Source organism: Liolophura sinensis, chromosome 4, assembly GCF_032854445.1.
Source record: "Liolophura sinensis isolate JHLJ2023 chromosome 4, CUHK_Ljap_v2, whole genome shotgun sequence".
Lineage (NCBI taxonomy): Eukaryota > Metazoa > Mollusca > Polyplacophora > Chitonida > Chitonidae > Liolophura > Liolophura sinensis.
The window spans coordinates 8009283-8030183 of NC_088298.1; the positions used below are offsets into that span (position 1 = coordinate 8009283).

The 20901-nt window shown below is 46.3% G+C and overlaps 1 protein-coding gene and 54 non-coding genes across 56 annotated transcripts in view; 1 reads left to right on the plus strand and 54 right to left on the minus strand.

Moving 5' to 3' along the window:
- Window positions 1–20901, plus strand: part of LOC135464328 (serine-rich adhesin for platelets-like) — a 375213-nt gene that overhangs the window by 138586 nt on the left and 215726 nt on the right. The gene's annotated exons all lie outside the window — the stretch shown is intronic.
- LOC135465131 (5S ribosomal RNA) lies at window positions 82–200 on the minus strand. The gene has a single exon (XR_010443837.1). It is a non-coding gene; the product is annotated as a 5S ribosomal RNA (ribosomal RNA).
- On the minus strand, window positions 465–583 carry LOC135465134 (5S ribosomal RNA). The gene has a single exon (XR_010443839.1). It is a non-coding gene; the product is annotated as a 5S ribosomal RNA (ribosomal RNA).
- LOC135465089 (5S ribosomal RNA) lies at window positions 859–977 on the minus strand. The gene has a single exon (XR_010443797.1). It is a non-coding gene; the product is annotated as a 5S ribosomal RNA (ribosomal RNA).
- Window positions 1250–1368, minus strand: LOC135465243 (5S ribosomal RNA). Its single transcript, XR_010443941.1, has one exon. It is a non-coding gene; the product is annotated as a 5S ribosomal RNA (ribosomal RNA).
- Window positions 1633–1751, minus strand: LOC135465175 (5S ribosomal RNA). Its single transcript, XR_010443877.1, has one exon. It is a non-coding gene; the product is annotated as a 5S ribosomal RNA (ribosomal RNA).
- Window positions 2024–2142, minus strand: LOC135465144 (5S ribosomal RNA). Its single transcript, XR_010443848.1, has one exon. It is a non-coding gene; the product is annotated as a 5S ribosomal RNA (ribosomal RNA).
- Window positions 2407–2525, minus strand: LOC135465156 (5S ribosomal RNA). The gene has a single exon (XR_010443859.1). It is a non-coding gene; the product is annotated as a 5S ribosomal RNA (ribosomal RNA).
- On the minus strand, window positions 2797–2915 carry LOC135465166 (5S ribosomal RNA). The gene has a single exon (XR_010443868.1). It is a non-coding gene; the product is annotated as a 5S ribosomal RNA (ribosomal RNA).
- Window positions 3179–3297, minus strand: LOC135465049 (5S ribosomal RNA). Its single transcript, XR_010443760.1, has one exon. It is a non-coding gene; the product is annotated as a 5S ribosomal RNA (ribosomal RNA).
- On the minus strand, window positions 3573–3691 carry LOC135465254 (5S ribosomal RNA). Its single transcript, XR_010443951.1, has one exon. It is a non-coding gene; the product is annotated as a 5S ribosomal RNA (ribosomal RNA).
- Window positions 3956–4074, minus strand: LOC135465176 (5S ribosomal RNA). Its single transcript, XR_010443878.1, has one exon. It is a non-coding gene; the product is annotated as a 5S ribosomal RNA (ribosomal RNA).
- LOC135465168 (5S ribosomal RNA) lies at window positions 4347–4465 on the minus strand. Its single transcript, XR_010443870.1, has one exon. It is a non-coding gene; the product is annotated as a 5S ribosomal RNA (ribosomal RNA).
- LOC135465179 (5S ribosomal RNA) lies at window positions 4730–4848 on the minus strand. Its single transcript, XR_010443881.1, has one exon. It is a non-coding gene; the product is annotated as a 5S ribosomal RNA (ribosomal RNA).
- On the minus strand, window positions 5120–5238 carry LOC135465317 (5S ribosomal RNA). The gene has a single exon (XR_010444009.1). It is a non-coding gene; the product is annotated as a 5S ribosomal RNA (ribosomal RNA).
- Window positions 5500–5618, minus strand: LOC135465050 (5S ribosomal RNA). Its single transcript, XR_010443761.1, has one exon. It is a non-coding gene; the product is annotated as a 5S ribosomal RNA (ribosomal RNA).
- Window positions 5890–6008, minus strand: LOC135465324 (5S ribosomal RNA). The gene has a single exon (XR_010444016.1). It is a non-coding gene; the product is annotated as a 5S ribosomal RNA (ribosomal RNA).
- Window positions 6274–6392, minus strand: LOC135465191 (5S ribosomal RNA). Its single transcript, XR_010443892.1, has one exon. It is a non-coding gene; the product is annotated as a 5S ribosomal RNA (ribosomal RNA).
- On the minus strand, window positions 6662–6781 carry LOC135465259 (5S ribosomal RNA). The gene has a single exon (XR_010443956.1). It is a non-coding gene; the product is annotated as a 5S ribosomal RNA (ribosomal RNA).
- On the minus strand, window positions 7046–7164 carry LOC135465051 (5S ribosomal RNA). Its single transcript, XR_010443762.1, has one exon. It is a non-coding gene; the product is annotated as a 5S ribosomal RNA (ribosomal RNA).
- Window positions 7436–7554, minus strand: LOC135465224 (5S ribosomal RNA). Its single transcript, XR_010443923.1, has one exon. It is a non-coding gene; the product is annotated as a 5S ribosomal RNA (ribosomal RNA).
- LOC135465019 (5S ribosomal RNA) lies at window positions 7818–7936 on the minus strand. The gene has a single exon (XR_010443732.1). It is a non-coding gene; the product is annotated as a 5S ribosomal RNA (ribosomal RNA).
- LOC135465053 (5S ribosomal RNA) lies at window positions 8200–8318 on the minus strand. Its single transcript, XR_010443763.1, has one exon. It is a non-coding gene; the product is annotated as a 5S ribosomal RNA (ribosomal RNA).
- LOC135465090 (5S ribosomal RNA) lies at window positions 8590–8708 on the minus strand. The gene has a single exon (XR_010443798.1). It is a non-coding gene; the product is annotated as a 5S ribosomal RNA (ribosomal RNA).
- Window positions 8972–9090, minus strand: LOC135465021 (5S ribosomal RNA). Its single transcript, XR_010443733.1, has one exon. It is a non-coding gene; the product is annotated as a 5S ribosomal RNA (ribosomal RNA).
- Window positions 9354–9472, minus strand: LOC135465203 (5S ribosomal RNA). Its single transcript, XR_010443903.1, has one exon. It is a non-coding gene; the product is annotated as a 5S ribosomal RNA (ribosomal RNA).
- LOC135465215 (5S ribosomal RNA) lies at window positions 9746–9864 on the minus strand. Its single transcript, XR_010443914.1, has one exon. It is a non-coding gene; the product is annotated as a 5S ribosomal RNA (ribosomal RNA).
- Window positions 10137–10255, minus strand: LOC135465139 (5S ribosomal RNA). Its single transcript, XR_010443844.1, has one exon. It is a non-coding gene; the product is annotated as a 5S ribosomal RNA (ribosomal RNA).
- LOC135465227 (5S ribosomal RNA) lies at window positions 10525–10643 on the minus strand. The gene has a single exon (XR_010443926.1). It is a non-coding gene; the product is annotated as a 5S ribosomal RNA (ribosomal RNA).
- Window positions 10920–11038, minus strand: LOC135465318 (5S ribosomal RNA). Its single transcript, XR_010444010.1, has one exon. It is a non-coding gene; the product is annotated as a 5S ribosomal RNA (ribosomal RNA).
- On the minus strand, window positions 11305–11423 carry LOC135465003 (5S ribosomal RNA). Its single transcript, XR_010443717.1, has one exon. It is a non-coding gene; the product is annotated as a 5S ribosomal RNA (ribosomal RNA).
- LOC135465202 (5S ribosomal RNA) lies at window positions 11694–11812 on the minus strand. The gene has a single exon (XR_010443902.1). It is a non-coding gene; the product is annotated as a 5S ribosomal RNA (ribosomal RNA).
- On the minus strand, window positions 12076–12194 carry LOC135465239 (5S ribosomal RNA). The gene has a single exon (XR_010443937.1). It is a non-coding gene; the product is annotated as a 5S ribosomal RNA (ribosomal RNA).
- LOC135465251 (5S ribosomal RNA) lies at window positions 12468–12586 on the minus strand. The gene has a single exon (XR_010443948.1). It is a non-coding gene; the product is annotated as a 5S ribosomal RNA (ribosomal RNA).
- LOC135465233 (5S ribosomal RNA) lies at window positions 12859–12977 on the minus strand. The gene has a single exon (XR_010443931.1). It is a non-coding gene; the product is annotated as a 5S ribosomal RNA (ribosomal RNA).
- Window positions 13248–13366, minus strand: LOC135465263 (5S ribosomal RNA). Its single transcript, XR_010443959.1, has one exon. It is a non-coding gene; the product is annotated as a 5S ribosomal RNA (ribosomal RNA).
- LOC135465043 (5S ribosomal RNA) lies at window positions 13641–13759 on the minus strand. Its single transcript, XR_010443754.1, has one exon. It is a non-coding gene; the product is annotated as a 5S ribosomal RNA (ribosomal RNA).
- Window positions 14031–14149, minus strand: LOC135465255 (5S ribosomal RNA). Its single transcript, XR_010443952.1, has one exon. It is a non-coding gene; the product is annotated as a 5S ribosomal RNA (ribosomal RNA).
- LOC135465336 (5S ribosomal RNA) lies at window positions 14414–14532 on the minus strand. The gene has a single exon (XR_010444023.1). It is a non-coding gene; the product is annotated as a 5S ribosomal RNA (ribosomal RNA).
- Window positions 14796–14914, minus strand: LOC135465312 (5S ribosomal RNA). Its single transcript, XR_010444004.1, has one exon. It is a non-coding gene; the product is annotated as a 5S ribosomal RNA (ribosomal RNA).
- On the minus strand, window positions 15186–15304 carry LOC135465274 (5S ribosomal RNA). Its single transcript, XR_010443970.1, has one exon. It is a non-coding gene; the product is annotated as a 5S ribosomal RNA (ribosomal RNA).
- Window positions 15577–15695, minus strand: LOC135465323 (5S ribosomal RNA). Its single transcript, XR_010444015.1, has one exon. It is a non-coding gene; the product is annotated as a 5S ribosomal RNA (ribosomal RNA).
- On the minus strand, window positions 15965–16083 carry LOC135465271 (5S ribosomal RNA). Its single transcript, XR_010443967.1, has one exon. It is a non-coding gene; the product is annotated as a 5S ribosomal RNA (ribosomal RNA).
- LOC135465091 (5S ribosomal RNA) lies at window positions 16357–16475 on the minus strand. The gene has a single exon (XR_010443799.1). It is a non-coding gene; the product is annotated as a 5S ribosomal RNA (ribosomal RNA).
- LOC135465140 (5S ribosomal RNA) lies at window positions 16748–16866 on the minus strand. Its single transcript, XR_010443845.1, has one exon. It is a non-coding gene; the product is annotated as a 5S ribosomal RNA (ribosomal RNA).
- On the minus strand, window positions 17137–17255 carry LOC135465286 (5S ribosomal RNA). The gene has a single exon (XR_010443981.1). It is a non-coding gene; the product is annotated as a 5S ribosomal RNA (ribosomal RNA).
- LOC135465195 (5S ribosomal RNA) lies at window positions 17534–17652 on the minus strand. The gene has a single exon (XR_010443896.1). It is a non-coding gene; the product is annotated as a 5S ribosomal RNA (ribosomal RNA).
- Window positions 17917–18035, minus strand: LOC135465298 (5S ribosomal RNA). The gene has a single exon (XR_010443992.1). It is a non-coding gene; the product is annotated as a 5S ribosomal RNA (ribosomal RNA).
- Window positions 18302–18420, minus strand: LOC135465133 (5S ribosomal RNA). Its single transcript, XR_010443838.1, has one exon. It is a non-coding gene; the product is annotated as a 5S ribosomal RNA (ribosomal RNA).
- Window positions 18690–18808, minus strand: LOC135465016 (5S ribosomal RNA). Its single transcript, XR_010443729.1, has one exon. It is a non-coding gene; the product is annotated as a 5S ribosomal RNA (ribosomal RNA).
- Window positions 19081–19199, minus strand: LOC135465264 (5S ribosomal RNA). The gene has a single exon (XR_010443960.1). It is a non-coding gene; the product is annotated as a 5S ribosomal RNA (ribosomal RNA).
- LOC135465136 (5S ribosomal RNA) lies at window positions 19474–19592 on the minus strand. Its single transcript, XR_010443841.1, has one exon. It is a non-coding gene; the product is annotated as a 5S ribosomal RNA (ribosomal RNA).
- LOC135465113 (5S ribosomal RNA) lies at window positions 19865–19983 on the minus strand. Its single transcript, XR_010443820.1, has one exon. It is a non-coding gene; the product is annotated as a 5S ribosomal RNA (ribosomal RNA).
- LOC135465311 (5S ribosomal RNA) lies at window positions 20248–20366 on the minus strand. Its single transcript, XR_010444003.1, has one exon. It is a non-coding gene; the product is annotated as a 5S ribosomal RNA (ribosomal RNA).
- LOC135465063 (5S ribosomal RNA) lies at window positions 20629–20747 on the minus strand. The gene has a single exon (XR_010443773.1). It is a non-coding gene; the product is annotated as a 5S ribosomal RNA (ribosomal RNA).

Sequence of the window (20901 nt, forward strand, 5' to 3'; positions counted from 1 at the left end):
CATATCCACATTTCCCCACCCACCATGGGTATATACATCTTGGTATTAATCAAGAAAAAGTGAATAAAAAAAGAGGTTGCTAGCCTACAGCACCCGGTGTTCCCAGGCGGTCACCCATCCAAGTACTAACCGGGCTCGACGTTGCTTAACTTCGGTGTTCGGACGAGAACCGGTGTTTTCAACGTGATATGGCCGTAGGCACGTGCTGGGGTAAAACTTTGCTATATATTGGTGGTGAAATAAAATGCATGGAATATCAGAACAAGTGCACCAAACAGTGAAGAGGCTGGATGGCCGTTTGAACGAAAACAACAAACTCCCTGCCATATCACGTCTGTCTTGGCTTAGATGGACCATACAAGACACGCTAGGGGCGATAACTCATATCCACATTTCCCCACCCAACATGGGTACATACGTCTTTGTATTAATGAAGAAAAAGAGAAAAAAAAAAAGAGGTTGCTAGCCTACAGCACCCGGTGTTCCCAGGCGGTCACCCATCCAAGTACTAACCGGGCTCGACGTTGCTTAACTTCGGTGTTCGGACGAGAACCGGTGTTTTCCACGTGATATGGCTGTAGGCACGTGCTGGGGTAAAACTTTGCTATATATTGGTGGTGAAATAAAATGCATGGAATATCAGAACAAGTGCACCAAACAGTGAAGAGGCTGGATGGCCGTTTGAACGAAGACAACAAACTCCCTGCCATCCCACGTCTGTCTTGGCTTAGATGGACCATACAAGTCACGCTAGGGGCGATAACTCATATCCACATTTCCCCACCCACCATGGGTACATACATCTTTGTATTAATGAAGAAAAAAAGAGAGATAAAAAAAAAAAAAAAAGAGGTTGTTAGCCTACAGCACCCGGTGTTCCCAGGCGGTCACCCATCCAAGTACTAACCGGGCTCGACGTTGCTTAACCTCGGTGTTCGGACGAGAACCGGTGTTTTCAACGTGATATGGCCGTAGGCACGTGCTGGGGTAAAACTTTGCTATATATTGGTGGTGAAATAAAATGCATGGAATATCAGAACAAGTGCACCAAACAGTGAAGAGGCTGGATGGCCGTTTGAACGAAGACAAACTCCCTGCCATCCCACGTCTGTCTTGGCTTAGATGGACCATACAAGTCACGCTAGGGGCGATAACTCATATCCACATTTCCCCACCCACCATGGGTATATACATCTTGGTATTAATGAAGAAAAAGTGAAAAAAAAAAAAAAAAAAAAAAGAGGTTGCTAGCCTACAGCCCCCGGTGTTCCCAGGCGGTCACCCATCCAAGTACTAACCGGGCTCGACGTTGTTTAACTTCGGTGTTCGGACGAGAACCGGTGTTTTCAACGTCATATGGCCGTAGGCACGTGCTGGGGTAAAACTTTGCTATATATTGGTGGTGAAATAAAATGCATGGAATATCAGAACAAGTGCACCAAACAGTGAAGAGGCTGGATGGCCGTTTGAACGAAGACAACAAACTCCCTGCCATATCACGTCTGTCTTGGCTTAGATGGACCATACAAGTCACGCTAGGGGCGATAACTCAAATCCACATTTCCCCACCCACCATGGGTATATACATCTTGGTATTAATGAAGAAAAAGTGAAAAAAAAAAAGAGGTTGCTAGCCTACAGCACCCGGTGTTCCCAGGCGGTCACCCATCCAAGTACTAACCGGGCTCGACGTTGCTTAACTTCGGTGTTCGGACGAGAACCAGTGTTTTGAACGTGATATGGCCGTAGGCACGTGCTGGGGTAAAACTTTGCTATATATTGGTGGTAAAATAAAATGCATGGAATATCAGAACAAGTGCACCAAACAGTGAAGAGGCTGGATGGCCGTTTGAACGAAGACAACAAACTCCCTGCCATCCCACGTCTGTCTTGGCTTAGATGGACCATACAAGTCACGCTAGGGGCGATAACTCACATCCACAATTCCCCACCCACCAAGGGTACATACATCTTTGTATTAATGAAGAAAAAAAGAAAAAGAGAAAAAAAAATAGAGGTTGCTAGCCTACAGCACCCGGTGTTCCCAGGCGGTCACCCATCCAAGTACTAACCGGGCTCGACGTTGCTTAACTTCGGTGTTCGGACGAGAACCGGTGTTTTCAACGTGATATGGCCGTAGGCACGTGCTGGGGTAAAACTTTGCTATATATTGGTGGTGAAATAAAATGCATGGAATATCAGAACAAGTGCACCAAACAGTGAAGAGGCTGGATGGCCGTTTGAACGAAGACAACAAACTCCCTGCCATCCCACGTCTGTCTTGGCTTAGATGGACCATACAAGTCACGCTAGGGGCGATAACTCATATCCACATTTCCCCACCCACCATGGGTACATACATCTTTGTATTAATGAAGAAAAAGAGAAAAAAAAATAGAGGTTGCTAGCCTACAGCACCCGGTGTTCCCAGGCGGTCACCCATCCAAGTACTAACCGGGCTCGACGTTGCTTAACTTCGGTGTTCGGACGAGAACCGGTGTTTTCAACGTGATATGGCCGTAGGCAGGTGCTGGGGTAAAACTTTGCTATATATTGGTGGTGAAATAAAATGCATGGAATATAAGAACAAGTGCACCAAACAGTGAAGAGGCTGGATGGCCGTTTGAACGAAGACAACAAACTCCCTGCCATCCCACGTCTGTCTTGGCTTAGATGGACCATGCAAGTCACGCTAGGGGCGATAACTCATATCCACATTTCCCCACCCACCATGGGTACATACATCTTTGTATTAATGCAGAAAAAGAAAAAAAAAGAAAAAAAAAAGAGGTTGTTAGCCTACAGCACCCGGTGTTCCCAGGCGGTCACCCATCCAAGTACTAACCGGGCTCGACGTTGCTTAACCTCGGTGTTCGGACGAGAACCGGTGTTTTCAACGTGATATGGCCGTAAGCACGTGCTGGGGTAAAACTTTGCTATATATTGGTGGTGAAATAAAATGCATGGAATATCAGAACAAGTGCACCAAACAGTGAAGAGGCTGGATGGCCGTTTGAACGAAGACAACAAACTCCCTGCCATCCCACGTCTGTCTTGGCTTAGATGGACCATACAAGTCACGCTAGGGGTGATAACTCATATCCACATTTCCCCACCCACCATGGGTACATACATCTTTGTATTAATGAAGAAAAAGTGAAAAAAAAAAGAGCTGGTTAGCCTACAGCACCCGGTGTTCCCAGGCGGTCACCCATCCAAGTACTAACCGGGCACGACGTTGCTTAACTTCGGTGTTCGGACGAGAACCGGTGTTTTCAACGTGATATGGCCGTAGGCACTTGCTGGGGTAAAACTTTGCTATATATTGGTGGTGAAATAAAATGCATGGAATATCAGAACAAGTGCACCAAACAGTGAAGAGGCTGGATGGCCGTTTGAACGAAGACAACAAACTCCCTGCCATCCCACGTCTGTCTTGGCTTAGATGGACCATACAAGTCACGCTAGGGGCGATAACTCATATCCACATTTCCCCACCCACCATGGGTATATACATCTTGGTATTAATGAAGAAAAAGTGAAAAAAAAAAAAAAAAAAAAAAGAGGTTGCTAGCCTACAGCCCCCGGTGTTCCCAGGCGGTCACCCACCCAAGTACTAACCGGGCTCGACGTTGTTTAACTTCGGTGTTCGGACGAGAACCGGTGTTTTCAACGTCATATGGCCGTAGGCACGTGCTGGGGTAAAACTTTGCTATATATTGGTGGTGAAATAAAATGCATGGAATATCAGAACAAGTGCACCAAACAGTGAAGAGGCTGGATGGCCGTTTGAACGAAGACAACAAACTCCCTGCCATATCACGTCTGTCTTGGCTTAGATGGACCATACAAGTCACGCTAGGGGCGATAACTCAAATCCACATTTCCCCACCCACCATGGGTATATACATCTTGGTATTAATGAAGAAAAAGTGAAAAAAAAAAAGAGGTTGCTAGCCTACAGCACCCGGTGTTCCCAGGCGGTCACCCATCCAAGTACTAACCGGGCTCGACGTTGCTTAACTTCGGTGTTCGGACGAGAACCAGTGTTTTGAACGTGATATGGCCGTAGGCACGTGCTGGGGTAAAACTTTGCTATATATTGGTGGTAAAATAAAATGCATGGAATATCAGAACAAGTGCACCAAACAGTGAAGAGGCTGGATGGCCGTTTGAACGAAGACAACAAACTCCCTGCCATCCCACGTCTGTCTTGGCTTAGATGGACCATACAAGTCACGCTAGGGGCGATAACTCACATCCACAATTCCCCACCCACCAAGGGTACATACATCTTTGTATTAATGAAGAAAAAAAGAAAAAGAGAAAAAAAAATAGAGGTTGCTAGCCTACAGCACCCGGTGTTCCCAGGCGGTCACCCATCCAAGTACTAACCGGGCTCGACGTTGCTTAACTTCGGTGTTCGGACGAGAACCGGTGTTTTCAACGTGATATGGCCGTAGGCACGTGCTGGGGTAAAACTTTGCTATATATTGGTGGTGAAATAAAATGCATGGAATATCAGAACAAGTGCACCAAACAGTGAAGAGGCTGGATGGCCGTTTGAACGAAGACAACAAACTCCCTGCCATCCCACGTCTGTCTTGGCTTAGATGGACCATACAAGTCACGCTAGGGGCGATAACTCATATCCACATTTCCCCACCCACCATGGGTACATACATCTTTGTATTAATGAAGAAAAAGAGAAAAAAAAATAGAGGTTGCTAGCCTACAGCACCCGGTGTTCCCAGGCGGTCACCCATCCAAGTACTAACCGGGCTCGACGTTGCTTAACTTCGGTGTTCGGACGAGAACCGGTGTTTTCAACGTGATATGGCCGTAGGCAGGTGCTGGGGTAAAACTTTGCTATATATTGGTGGTGAAATAAAATGCATGGAATATCAGAACAAGTGCACCAAACAGTGAAGAGGCTGGATGGCCGTTTGAACGAAGACAACAAACTCCCTGCCATCCCACGTCTGTCTTGGCTTAGATGGACCATGCAAGTCACGCTAGGGGCGATAACTCATATCCACATTTCCCCACCCACCATGGGTACATACATCTTTGTATTAATGCAGAAAAAGAAAAAAAAAGAAAAAAAAAAGAGGTTGTTAGCCTACAGCACCCGGTGTTCCCAGGCGGTCACCCATCCAAGTACTAACCGGGCTCGACGTTGCTTAACCTCGGTGTTCGGACGAGAAACCGGTGTTTCAACGTGATATGGCCGTAAGCACGTGCTGGGGTAAAACTTTGCTATATATTGTGGTGAAATAAAATGCATGGAATATCAGAACAAGTGCACCAAACAGTGAAGAGGCTGGATGGCCGTTTGAACGAAGACAACAAACTCCCTGCCATCCACGTCTGTCTTGGCTTAGATGGACCATACAAGTCACGCTAGGGGTGATAACTCATATCCACATTTCCCCACCCACCATGGGTACATACATCTTTGTATTAATGAAGAAAAAGTGAAAAAAAAAAGAGCTGGTTAGCCTACAGCACCCGGTGTTCCCAGGCGGTCACCCATCCAAGTACTAACCGGGCACGACGTTGCTTAACTTCGGTGTTCGGACGAGAACCGGTGTTTTCAACGTGATATGGCCGTAGGCACTTGCTGGGGTAAAACTTTGCTATATATTGGTGGTGAAATAAAATGCATGGAATATCAGAACAAGTGCACCAAACAGTGAAGAGAGCTGGATGGCCGTTTGAACGAAGACAACAAACTCCCTGCCATCCCACGTCTGTCTTGGCTTAGATGGACCATGCAAGTCACGCTAGGGGCGATAACTCATATCCACATTTCCCCACCCACCATGGGTACATACATCTTTGTATTAATGCAGAAAAAGAAAAAAAAAAAAAAAAAAAGAGGTTGTTAGCCTACAGCACCCGGTGTTCCCAGGCGGTCACCCATCCAAGTACTAACCAGGCTCGACGTTGCTTAAACTCGGTGTACGTACGAGAACCGGTGTTTTCAACGTCATATGGCCGTAGGCACGTGCTGGGGTAAAACTTTGCTATAATATTGGTGGCGAAATAAAATGCATGGAATATCAGAACAAGTGCACCAAACAGTGAAGAGGCTGAATGGCCGTTTGAACGAAGACAACAAACTCCCTGCCATCCCACGTCTGTCTTGGCTTAGATGGACCATACAAGTCACGCTAGGGGCGATAACTCATATCCACATTTCCCCACCCACCATGGGTACATACATCTTTGTATTAATGAAGAAAAAGAGAAAAAAAAATAGAGGTTGCTAGCCTACAGCACCCGGTGTTCCCAGGCGGTCACCCATCCAAGTACTAACCGGGCTCGACGTTGCTTAACTTCGGTGTTCGGACGAGAACCGGTGTTTTCAACGTGATATGGCCGTAGGCACGTGCTGGGTAAAACTTTGCTATATATTGGTGGTGAAATAAAATGCATGGAATATCAGAACAAGTGCACCAAACAGTGAAGAGGCTGGATGGCCGTTTGAACGAAGACAACAAACTCCCTGCCATCCCACGTCTGTCTTGGCTTAGATGGACCATGCAAGTCACGCTAGGGGCGATAACTCATATCCACATTTCCCCACCCACCATGGGTATATACATCTTTGTATTAATGCAGAAAAAGAAAAAAAAGAAAAAAAAAAGAGGTTGTTAGCCTACAGCACCCGGTGTTCCCAGGCGGTCACCCATCCAAGTACTAACCGGGCTCGACGTTGCTTAACCTCGGTGTTTCGGACGAGAACCGGTGTTTTCAACGTGATATGGCCGTAAGCACGTGCTGGTGGTAAAACTTTGCTATATATTGGTGGTGAAATAAAATGCATGGAATATCAGAACAAGTGCACCAAACAGTGAAGAGGCTGGATGGCCGTTTGAACGAAGACAACAAACTCCCTGCCATCCCACGTCTGTCTTGGCTTAGATGGACCATACAAGTCACGCTAGGGGTGATAACTCATATCCACATTTCCCCACCCACCATGGGTACATACATCTTTGTATTAATGAAGAAAAAGTGAAAAAAAAAAGAGCTTGTTAGCCTACAGCACCCGGTGTTCCCAGGCGGTCACCCATCCAAGTACTAACCGGGCACGACGTTGCTTAACTTCGGTGTTCGGACGAGAACCGGTGTTTTCAACGTGATATGGCCGTAGGCACTTGCTGGGGTAAAACTTTGCTATATATTGGTGGTGAAATAAAATGCATGGAATATCAGAACAAGTGCACCAAACAGTGAAGAGGCTGGATGGCCGTTTGAACGAAGACAAGAAACTCCCTGCCATCCCACGTCTGTCTTGGCTTAGATGGACCATGCAAGTCACGCTAGGGGCGATAACTCATATCCACATTTCCCCACCCACCATGGGTACATACATCTTTGTATTAATGCAGAAAAAGAAAAAAAAAAAAAAAAAAAAGAGGTTGTTAGCCTACAGCACCCGGTGTTCCCAGGCGGTCACCCATCCAAGTACTAACCGGGCTCGACGTTGCTTAAACTCGGTGTTCGGACGAGAACCGGTGTTTTCAACGTGATATGGCCGTAGGCACGTGCTGGGGTAAAACTTTGCTATATATTGGTGGTGAAATAAAATGCATGGAATATCAGAACAAGTGCACCAAACAGTGAAGAGGCTGAATGGCCGTTTGAACGAAGACAACAAACTCCCTGCCATCCCACGTCTGTCTTGGCGTAGATGGACCATACAAGTCACGCTAGGGGCGATAACTCATATCCACATTTCCCCACCCACCATGGATATATACATCTTGGTATTAATGAAGAAAAAGTGAAAAAAAAAAGAGGTTGCTAGCCTACAGCACCCGGTGTTCCCAGGCGGTCACCCATCCAAGTACTAACCGGGCTCGACGTTGCTTAACTTCGGTGTTCGGACGAGAACCAGTGTTTTCAACGTGATATGGCCGTAGGCACGTGCTGGGGTAAAACTTTGCTATATATTGGTGGTGAAATAAAATGCATGGAATATCAGAACAAGTGCACCAAACAGTGAAGAGGCTGGATGGCCGTTTGAACGAAGACAACAAACTCCCTGCCATCCCACGTCTGTCTTGGCTTAGATGGACCATACAAGTTACGCTAGGGGTGATAACTCATATCCACATTTCCCCACCCACCATGGGTACATACATCTTTGTATTAATGAAGAAAAAGTGAAAAAAAAAAGAGCTTGTTAGCCTACAGCACCCGGTGTTCCCAGGCGGTCACCCATCCAAGTACTAACCGGGCACGACGTTGCTTAACTTCGGTGTTCGGACGAGAACCGGTGTTTTCAACGTGATATGGCCGTAGGCACTTGCTGGGGTAAAACTTTGCTATATATTGGTGGTGAAATAAAATGCATGGAATATCAGAACAAGTGCACCAAACAGTGAAGAGGCTGGATGGCCGTTTGAACGAAGACAACAAACTCCCTGCCATCCCACGTCTGTCTTGGCTTAGATGGACCATGCAAGTCACGCTAGGGGCGATAACTCATATCCACATTTCCCCACCCACCATGGGTACATACATCTTTGTATTAATGCAGAAAAAGAAAAAAAAAAAAAAAAAAAAGAGGTTGTTAGCCTACAGCACCCGGTGTTCCCAGGCGGTCACCCATCCAAGTACTAACCGGGCTCGACGTTGCTTAACCTCGGTGTTCGGACGAGAACCGGTGTTTTCAACGTGATATGGCCGTAGGCACGTGCTGGGGTAAAACTTTGCTATATCTTGGTGGTGAAATAAAATGCATGGAATATCAGAACAAGTGCACCAAACAGTGAAGAGGCTGAATGGCCGTTTGAACGAAGACAACAAACTCCCTGCCATCCCACGTCTGTCTTGGCGTAGATGGACCATACAAGTCACGCTAGGGGCGATAACTCATATCCACATTTCCCCACCCACCATGGATATATACATCTTGGTATTAATGAAGAAAAAGTGAAAAAAAAAAGAGGTTGCTAGCCTACAGCACCCGGTGTTCCCAGGCGGTCACCCATCCAAGTACTAACCGGGCTCGACGTTGCTTAACTTCGGTGTTCGGACGAGAACCAGTGTTTTCAACGTGATATGGCCGTAGGCACGTGCTGGGGTAAAACTTTGCTATATATTGGTGGTGAAATAAAATGCATGGAATATCAGAACAAGTGCACCAAACAGTGAAGAGGCTGGATGGCCGTTTGAATGAAGACAACAAACTCCCTGCCATCCCACGTCTGTCTTGGCTTAGATGGACCATACAAGTCACGCTAGGGGCGATAACTCATATCCACATTTCCCCACCCACCATGGGTACATACATCTTTGTATTAAGGAAGAAAAAGTGAAAAAAAAAAGAGGTTGTTAGCCTACAGCACCCGGTGTTCCCAGGCGGTCACCCATCCAAGTACTAACCGGGCTCGACGTTGCTTAACTTCGGTGTTCGGACGAGAACCGGTGTTTTCAACGTGATATGGCCGTAGGCAGGTGCTGGGGTAAAACTTTGCTATATACTGGTGGTGAAATAAAATGCATGGAATATCAGAACAAGTGCACCAAACAGTGAAGAGGCTGGATGGCCGTTTGAACGAAGACAACAAACTCCCTGCCATCCCACGTCTGTCTTGGCTTAGATGGACCATACAAGTCACGCTAGGGGCGATAACTCATATCCACATTTCCCCACCCACCATGGGTATATACATCTTGGTATTAATGAAGAAAAAGTGAAAAAAAAAAAAAAAAAAAAAAGGTTGCTAGCCTACAGCACCCGGTGTTCCCAGGCGGTCACCCATCCAAGTACTAACCGGGCTCGACGTTGCTTAACTTCGGTGTTCGGACGAGAACCGGTGTTTTCAACGTGATATGGCCGTAGGCACGTGCTGGGGTAAAACTTTGCTATATATTGGTGGTGAAATAAAATGCATGGAATATCAGAACAAGTGCACCAAACAGTGAAGAGGCTGGATGGCCGTTTGAACGAAGACAACAAACTCCCTGCCATCCCACGTCTGTCTTGGCTTAGATGGACCATACAAGTCACGCTAGGGGCGATAACTCATATCTACATTTCCCCACCCACCAAGAGTATATACATCTTTGTATTAATGAAGAAAAAGAGAAAAAGAGAAAAAAAAACAGAGGTTGCTAGCCTACAGCACCCGGTGTTCCCAGGCGGTCACCCATCCAAGTACTAACCGGGCTCGACGTTGCTTAACTTCGGTGTTCGGACGAGAACCGGTGTATTTAACGTGATATGGCCGTAGGCAGGTGCTTGGGTAAAACTTTACTATATATTTTTGGTGAAATAAAATGCATGGAATATCAGAACAAGTGCACCAAACAGTGAAGAGGCTGGATGGCCGTTTGAACGAAGACAACAAACTCCCTGCCATCCCACGTCTGTCTTGGCTTAGATGGACCATGCAAGTCACGCTAGGGGCGATAACTCATATCCACATTTCCCCACCCACCATGGGTACATACATCTTTGTATTAATGCAGAAAAAGAAAAAAAAAAAAAAAAAAGAGGTTGTTAGCCTACAGCACCCGGTGTTCCCAGGCGGTCACCCATCCAAGTACTAACCGGGCTCGACGTTGCTTAACTTCGGTGTTCGGACGAGAACCGGTGTTTTCAACGTGATATGGCCGTAGGCACGTGCTGGGGTAAAACTTTTCTATATATTGGTGGTGAAATAAAATGCATGGAATATCAGAACAAGTGCACCAAACAGTGAAGAGGCTGGATGGCCGTTTGAACGAAGACAACAAACTCCCTGCCATCCCACGTCTGTCTTGGCTTAGATGGACCATACAAGTCACGCTAGGGGCGATAACTCATATCCACATTTCCCCACCCACCATGGGTATATACATCTTGGTATTAATGAAGAAAAAGTGAAAAAAAAAAAAAAAAAAAAAAAGAGGTTGCTAGCCTACAGCACCCGGTGTTCCCAGGCGGTCACCCATCCAAGTACAAACTGGGCTCGACGTTGTTTAACTTCGGTGTTCGGACGAGAACCAGTGTTTTTAATGTGATATGGCCGTAGGCAGGTGCTGGGGTAAAACTTTGCTATATATTGGTGGTGAAATAAAATGCATGGAATATTAGAACAAGCGCAACAAACAGTGAAGAGGCTGGATGGCCGTTTGAACGAAGACAACAAACTCCCTGCCATCCCACGTCTGTCTTGGCTTAGATGGACCATACAAGTCACGCTAGGGGCGATAACTCATATCCACATTTCCCCACCCACCATGGGTACATACATCTTTGTATTAATGAAGAAAAAGAGAGAAAAAAAAAAAGAGGTTGTTAGCCTACAGCACCCGGTGTTCCCACGCGGTCACCCATCCAAGTACTAACCGGGCTCGACGTTGCTTAACTTCGGTGTTCGGACGAGAACCGGTGTTTTCAACGTGATATGGCCGTAGGCACTTGCTGGGGTAAAACTTTGCTATATATTGGTGGTGAAATAAAATGCATGGAATATCAGAACAAGTGCACCAAACAGTGAAGAGGCTGGATGGCCGTTTGAACGAAGACAACAAACTCCCTGCCATCCCACGTCTGTCTTGGCTTAGATGGATCATGCAAGTCACGCTAGGGGCGATAACTCATATCCACATTTCCCCACCCACCATGGGTACATACATCTTTGTATTAATGCAGAAAAAGAAAAAAAAAAAAAAAAAAAGAGGTTGTTAGCCTACAGCACCCGGTGTTCCCAGGCGGTCACCCATCCAAGTACTAATCGGGCTCGACGTTGCTTAACCTCGGTGTTCGGACGAGAACCGGTGTTTTCAATGTGATATGGCCGTAGGCAGGTGCTGGGGTAAAACTTTGCTATATATTGGTGGTGAAATAAAATGCATGGAATATCAGAACAAGTGCACCAAACAGTGAAGAGGCTGGATGGCCGTTTGAACGAAGACAACAAACTCCCTGCCATCCCACGTCTGTCTTGGCTTAGATGGACCATACAAGTCACGCTAGGGGCGATAACTCATATCCACATTTCCCCACCCACCATGGGTACATACATCTTTGTATTAATGAAGAAAAAGTGAAAAAAAAAAGAGGTTGTTAGCCTACAGCACCCGGTGTTCCCAGGCGGTCACCCATCCAAGTACTAACCGGGCTCGACGTTGCTTAACTTCGGTGTTCGGACGAGAACCGGTGTTTTCAACGTGATATGGCCGTAGGCAGGTGCTGGGGTAAAACTTTGCTATATACTGGTGGTGAAATAAAATGCATGGAATATCAGAACAAGTGCACCAAACAGTGAAGAGGCTGGATGGCCGTTTGAACGAAGACAACAAACTCCCTGCCATCCCACGTCTGTCTTGGCTTAGATGGACCATACAAGTCACGCTAGGGGCGATAACTCATATCCACATTTCCCCACCCACCATGGGTATATACATCTTGGTATTAATGAAGAAAAAGTGAAAAAAAAAAAAAAAAAAAAAAGGTTGCTAGCCTACAGCACCCGGTGTTCCCAGGCGGTCACCCATCCAAGTACTAACCGGGCTCGACGTTGCTTAACTTCGGTGTTCGGACGAGAACCGGTGTTTTCAACGTGATATGGCCGTAGGCAGGTGCTGGGGTAAAACTTTTCTATATATTGGTGGTGAAATAAAATGCATGGAATATCAGAACAAGTGCACCAAACAGTGAAGAGGCGGGATGGCCGTTTGAACGAAGACAACAAACTCCCTGCCATCCCACGTCTGTCTTGGCTTAGATGGACAATACAAGTCACGCTAGGGGCGATAACTCATATCCACATTTCCCCACCCACCAAGAGTATATACATCTTTGTATTAATGAAGAAAAAGAGAAAAAGAGAAAAAAAAACAGAGGTTGCTAGCCTACAGCACCCGGTGTTCCCAGGCGGTCACCCATCCAAGTACTAACCGGGCTCGACGTTGCTTAATTTCGGTGTTCGGACGAGAACCGGTGTATTTAACGTGATATGGCCGTAGGCAGGTGCTTGGGTAAAACTTTACTATATATTTTTGGTGAAATAAAATGCATGGAATATCAGAACAAGTGCACCAAACAGTGAAGAGGCTGGATGGCCGTTTGAACGAAGACAACAAACTCCCTGCCATCCCACGTCTGTCTTGGCTTAGATGGACCATGCAAGTCACGCTAGGGGCGATAACTCTTATCCACATTTAACCACCCACCATGGGTACATACATCTTTGTATTAATGCAGAAAAAGAAAAAAAAAAAAAAAAAAAGAGGTTGTTAGCCTACAGCACCCGGTGTTCCCAGGCGGTCACCCATCCAAGTACTAACCGGGCTCGACGTTGCTTAACTTCGGTGTTCGGACGAGAACCGGTGTTTTCAACGTGATATGGCCGTAGGCACGTGCTGGGGTAAAACTTTTCTATATATTGGTGGTTAAATAAATTGCATGGAATATCAGAACAAGTGCACCAAACAGTGAAGAGGCTGGATGGCCGTTTGAACGAAGACAACAAACTCCCTGCCATCCCACGTCTGTCTTGGCTTAGATGGACCATACAAGTCACGCTAGGGGCGATAACTCATATCCACATTTCCCCACCCACCATGGGTACATACATCTTTGTATTAATGAAGAAAAAGTGAAAAAAAAAAAGAAAAAAAAAGAGGTTGCTAGCCTACAGCACCCGGTGTTCCCAGGCGGTCACCCATCCAAGTACTAACCGGGCTCGACGTTGCTTAACTTTGGTGTTCGGACGAGAACCGGTGTTTTCAACGTGATATGGCCGTAGGCAGGTACTGGGGTAAAACTTTTCTATATATTGGTGGTGAAATAAATTGCATGGAATATCAGAACAAGTGCACCAAACAGTGAAGAGGCTGGATAGCCATTTGAACGAAGACAACAAACTCCCTGCCATCCCACGTCTGTCTTGGCTTAGATGGACCATACAAGTCACGCTAGGGGCGATAACTCATATCCATATTTCCCCACCCACCATGGGTACATACATCTTTGTATTAATGCAGAAAAAGAAAAAAAAAAAAAAAAAAAAGAGGTTGTTAGCCTACAGCACCCGGTGTTCCCAGGCGGTCACCCATCCAAGTACTAACCGGGCTCGACGTTGCTTAACCTCGGTGTTCGGACGAGAACCGGTGTTTTCATAGTGATATGGCCGTAGGCACGTGCTGGGGTAAAACTTTGCTATATATTGGTGGTGAAATAAAATGCATGGAATATCAGAAAAAGTGCACCAAACAGTGAAGAGGCTGGATGGCCGTTTGAACGAAGACAACAAACTCCCTGCCATCCCACGTCCTGTCTTGGCTTAGATGGACCATACAAGTCACGCTAGGGGCGATAACTCATATCCACATTTCCCCACCCACCATGGGTATATACATCTTGGTATTAATCAAGAAAAAGTGAAAAAAAAAAGAGGTTGCTGGCCTACAGCACCCGGTGTTCCCAGGCGGTCACCCATCCAAGTACTAACCGGGCTCGACGTTGCTTAACTTCGGTGTTCGGACGAGAACCGGTGTTTTCAACGTGATATGGCCGTAGGCACGTGCTGGGGTAAAACTTTGCTATATATTGGTGGTGAAATAAAATGCATGGAATATCAGAACAAGTGCACCAAACAGTGAAGAGGCTGGATGGCCGTTTGAACGAAGACAACAAACTCCCTGCCATCCCACGTCTGTCTTGGCTTAGATGGACCATACAAGTCACGCTAGGGGCAATAACTCATATCCACATTTCCCCACCCACCATGGGTATATACATCGTTGTATTAATGAAGAAAAAGAGAAAAAAAAAAGAGGTTGCTAGCCCACAGCACCCGGTGTTACCAGGAGGTCACCCATCCAAGTACTAACCGGGCTCGACGTTGCTCAACCTCGGTGTTCGGACGAGAACCGGTGTTTTCAACGTGATATGGCCGTAGGCACGTGCTGGGGTAAAACTTTGCTATATATTGGTGGTGAAATGAAATGCATGGAATATCAGAACAAGTGCACCAAACAGTGAAGAGGCTGGATGGCCGTTTGAACGAAGACAACAAACTCCCTGCCATCCCACGTCTGTCTTGGCTTAGATGGGACCATACAAGTCACGCTAGGGGCGATAACTCATATCCACATTTCCCCACCCACCATGGGTATATACATCTTGGTATTAATGAAGAAAAAGAGAAAAAAAAAAAAAAAAAAAGGTTGTTAGCCTACAGCACCCGGTGTTCCCAGGCGGTCACCCATCCAAGTACTAACCGGGCTCGACGTTGCTTAACTTCGGTGTTCGGACGAGAACCGGTGTTTTCAACGTGATATGGCCGTAGGCACGTGCTGGGGTAAAACTTTGCTATATATTGGTGGTGAAATAAAATGCATGGAATATCAGAACAAGTGCACCAAACAGTGAAGAGGCTGGATGGCCGTTTGAACGAAGACAACAAACTCCCTGCCATCCCACGTCTGTCTTGGCTTAGATGGACCATACAAGTCACGCTAGGGGCGATAACTCATATCCACATTTCCCCACCCACCATGGGTACATACATCTTTGTATTAATCAAGAAAAAGAGAAAAAGACAAAAAAAAATAGAGGTTGTTAGCCTACAGCACCCGGTGTTCAGAGGCGGTCACCCATCCAAGTACTAACCGGGCTCGACGTTGCTAAACTTAGGTGTTCGGACGAGAACCGGTGTTTTCAACGTGATACGGCCGTAGGCACGTGCTGGAGTAAAACTTTGCTATATATTGGTGGTGAAATAAAATGCATGGAATATCAGAACAAGTGCACCAAACAGTGAAGAGGCTGGATGGCCGTTTGAACGAAGACAACAAACTCCCTGCCATTCCACGTCCGTCTTGGCTTAGATGGACCATACAAGTCACGCTAGGGGCGATAACTCATATCCACATTTCCCCACCCACCATGGGTACATACATCTTTGTATTAATGAAAAAAAAGAGAAAAAAAAAAAAAAAGGAGGTTGTTAGCCTACAGCACCCTGTGTTCCCAGGCGGTCACCCATCCAAGTACTAACCGGGCTGGACGTTGCTTAACTTCGGTGTTCGGACGAGAACCGGTGTTTTCAACGTGATATGGCCGTAGGCACGTGCTGGGGTAAAACTTCGCTATATATTGGTGGTGAAATAAAATGCATGGAATATCAGAACAAATGCACCAAACAGTGAAGAGGCTGGATGGCCGTTTGAATGAAGACAACAAACTCCCTGCCATCCCACGTCTGTCTTGGCTTAGATGGACCATACAAGTCACGCTAGGGGCGATAACTCATATCCACATTTCCCCACCCACCATGGGTATATACATCTTTGTATTAATGAAGAAAAAGTGAAAAAAAAAGAAAAAAAAAAGAGGTTGCTAGCCTACAGCACCCGGTGTTCCCAGGCGGTCACCCATCCAAGTACTAACCGGGCTCGACGTTGCTTAACCTCGGTGTTCGGACGAGAACCGGTGTTTTCAACGTGATATGGCCGTAGGCACGTGCTGGGGTAAAACTTTGCTATATATTGGTGGTGAAATAAAATGCATGGAATATCAGAACAAGTGCACCAAACAGTGAAGAGGCTGGATGGCCGTTTGAACGAAGACAACAAACTCCCTGCCATCCCACGTCTGTCTTGGCTTAGATGGACCATACAAGTCACGCTAGGGGCGATAACTCATATCCACATTTCCCCACCCACCAAGAGTACATACATCTTTGTATTAATGAAGAAAAAGAGAAAAAGAGAAAAAAAAACAGAGGTTGCTAGCCTACAGCACCCGGTGTTCCCAGGCGGTCACCCATCCAAGTACTAACCGGGCTCGACGTTGCTTAACTTCGGTGTTCGGACGAGAACCGGTGTATTTAACGTGATATGGCCGTAGGCAGGTGCTTGGGTAAAACTTTACTATATATTTTTGGTGAAATAAAATGCATGGAATATCAGAACAAGTGCACCAAACAGTGAAGAGGCTGGATGGCCGTTTGAACGAAGACAACAAACTCCCTGCCATCCCACGTCTGTCTTGGCTTAGATGGACCATGCAAGTCACGCTAGGGGCGATAACTCATATCCACATTTAACCACCCACCTTGGGTACATACATCTTTGTATTAATGCAGAAAAAGAAAAAAAAAAAAAAAAAAAGAGGTTGTTAGCCTACAGCACCCGGTGTTCCCAGGCGGTCACCCATCCAAGTACTAACCGGGCTCGACGTTGCTTAACTTCGGTGTTCGGACGAGAACCGGTGTTTTCAACGTGATATGGCCGTAGGCACGTGCTGGGGTAAAACTTTTCTATATATTGGTGGTGAAATAAAATGCATGGAATATCAGAACAAGTGCACCAAACAGTGAAGAGGCTGGATGGCCGTTTGAACGAAGACAACAAACTCCCTGCCATCCCACGTCTGTCTTGGCTTAGATGGACCATACAAGTCACGCTAGGGGCGATAACTCATATCCACATTTCCCCACCCACCATGGGTATATACATCTTGGTATTAATGAAGAAAAAGTGAAAAAAAAAAAAAAAAAAAAAAAAAGAGGTTGCTAGCCTACAGCACCCGGTGTTCCCAGGCGGTCACCCATCCAAGTACAAACCGGGCTCGACGTTGTTTAACTTCGGTGTTCGGACGAGAACCGGTGTTTTCAATGTGATATGGCCGTAGGCAGGTGCTGGGGTAAAACTTTGCTATATATTGGTGGTGAAATAAAATGCATGGAATATCAGAACAAGCGCACCAAACAGTGAAGAGGCTGGATGGCCGTTTGAACGAAGACAACAAACTCCCTGCCATCCCACGTCTGTCTTGGCTTAGATGGACCATACAAGTCACGCTAGGGGCGATAACTCATATCCACATTTCCCCACCCACCATGGGTACATACATCTTTGTATTAATGAAGAAAAAGAGAAAAAAAAAAAGAGGTTGTTAGCCTACAGCACCCGGTGTTCCCAGGCGGTCACCCATCCAAGTACTAACCGGGCTCGACGTTGCTTAACTTCGGTGTTCGGACGAGAACCGGTGTTTTCAACGTGATATGGCCGTAGGCACGTGCTGGGGTAAAACTTTGCTATATATTGGTGGTGAAATAAAATGCATGGAATATCAGAACAAGTGCACCAAACAGTGAAGAGGCTGGATGGCCGTTTGAACGAAGACAACAAACTCCCTGCCATCCCACGTCTGTCTTGGCTTAGATGGACCATACAAGTCACGCTAGGGGCGATAACTCATATCCACATTTCCCCACCCACCATGGGTACATACATCTTTGTATTAATGAAAAAAAAAAAAAAAAAAAAAAAAGAGGTTGTTAGCCTACAGCACCCGGTGTTCCCAGGCGGTCACCCATCCAAGTACTATCCGGGATCGACGTTGCTTAACTTCGGTGTTCGGACGAGAACCGGTGTTTTCAACGTGATATGGCCGTAGGCACGTGCTGGGGTAAAACTTTGCTATATATTGGTGGTGAAATAAAATGCATGGAATATCAGAACAAGTGCACCAAACAGTGAAGAGACTGGATGGCCGTTTGAACGAAGACAACAAACTCCCTGCCATCCCACGTCTGTCTTGGCTTAGATGGACCATACAAGTCACGCTAGGGGCGATAACTCATATCCACATTTCCCCACCCACCATGGGTACATACATCTTTGTATTAATGAAAAAAAAGAGAAAAAAAAAAAAAAAGGAGGTTGTTAGCCTACAGCACCCGGTATTCCCAGGCGGTCACCCATGCAAGTACTAACCGGGCTCGACGTTGCTTAACTTCGGTGTTCGGACGAGAACCGGTGTTTTCAACGTGATATGGCCGTAGGCAGGTGCTGGGGTAAAACTTTTCTATATATTGGTGGTGAAATAAATTGCATGGAATATCAGAACAAGTGCACCAAACAGTGAAGAGGCTGGATGGCCGTTTGAACGAAGACAACAAACTCCCTGCCATCCCATGTTTGTCCTGGCTTAGATGGACCATACAAGTCACGCTAGGGGCGATAACTCATATCCACATTTCCCCACCCACCAAGGGTACATACATCTTTGTATTAATGAAGAAAAAGAGAAAAAGAGAAAAAAAAATAGAGGTTGCTAGCCTACAGCACCCGGTGTTCCCAGGCGGTCACCCATCCAAGTACTAACCAGGCTCGACGTTGCTTAACCTCGGTGTTCGGACAAGAACCGGTGTTTTCAACGTGATATGGCCGTAGGGACGTGCTGGGGTAAAACTTTGCTATATATTGGTGGTGAAATAAAATGCATGGAATATCAGAACAAGTGCACCAAACAGTGAAGAGGCTGGATGGCCGTTTAAACGAAGACAACAAACTCCCTGCCATCCCACGTCTGTCTTGGCTTAGATGGACCATACAAGTCACGCTAGGGGCGATAACTCATATCCACATTTCCCCACCCACCATGGGTATATACATCTTGGTATTAATGAAGAAAAAGTGAAAAATAAAAGAAAAAAAAAAGAGGTTGCTAGCCTACAGCACCCGGTGTTCCCAGGCGGTCACCCATCCAAGTACTAACCGGGCTCGACGTTGCTTAATTTCGGTGTTCGGACGAGAACCGGTGTTTTCAACGTGATATGGCCGTAGGCAGGTGCTGGGGTAAAACTTTGCTATATATTGGTGGTGAAATAAAACGCATGGAATATCAGAACAAGTGCACCAAACAGTGAAGAGGCTGGATGGCCGTTTGAACGAAGACAACAAACTCCCTGCCATCCCACGTCTGTCTTGGCTTAGATGGACCATACAAGTCACGCTAGGGGCGATAACTCATATCCACATTTCCCCACCCACCATGGGTACATACATCTTTGTATTAATGAAGAAAAACAGAGAGAAAAAAAAAAAAAAAGAGGTTGTTAGCCTACAGCACCCGGTGTTCCCAGGAGGTCACCCATCCAAGTACTAACCGGGCTTGACGTTGCTTAACTTCGGTGTTCGGACGAGAACCGGTGTTTTCAACGTGATATGGCCGTAGGCACGTGCTGGGGTAAAACTTTGCTATATATTGGTGGTGAAATAAAATGCATGGAATATCAGAACAAGTGCACCAAACAGTGAAGAGGCTGGATGGCCGTTTGAACGAAGACAACAAACTCCCTGCCATCCCACGTCTGTCTTGGCTTAGATGGACCATACAAGTCACGCTAGGGGCGATAACTCATATCCACATTTCCCCACCCACCATGGGTACATACATCTTTGTATTAATGAAGAAAAAGAGAAAAAAAAAAAGAGGTTGTTAGCCTACAGCACCCGGTGTTCCCAGGCGGTCACCCATCCAAGTACTAACCGGGCTCGACGTTGCTTAACTTCGGTGTTCGGACGAGAACCGGTGTTTTCAACGTGATATGGCCGTAGGCAGGTGCTGAGGTAAATCTTTACTATATATTGGTGGTGAAATAAAATGCATGGAATATCAGAACAAGTGCGCCAAACAGTGAAGAGGCTGGATGGCCGTTTGAACGAAGACAACAAACTCCCTGCCATCCCACGTCTGTCTTGGCTTAGATGGACCATACAAGTCACGCTAGGGGCGATAACTCATATCCACATTTCCCCACCCACCATGGGTACATACATCTTTGTATTAATGAAGAAAAAGAGAAAAAAAAAGATGTTGTTAGCCTACAGCACCCGGTGTTCCCAGGCGGTCACCCATCCAAGTACTAACCGGGCTCGACGTTGCTTAACTTCGGTGTTCGGATGAGAGCCGGTGTTTTCAACGTGATATGGCCGTAGGCAGGTGCTGGGGTAAAACTTTGCTATATATTGGTGGTGAAATAAAATGCATGGAATATCAGAACAAGTGCACCAAACAGTGAAGAGACTGGATGGCCGTTTGAACGAAGACAACAAACTCCCTGCCATCCCACGTCTGTCTTGGCTTAGATGGAC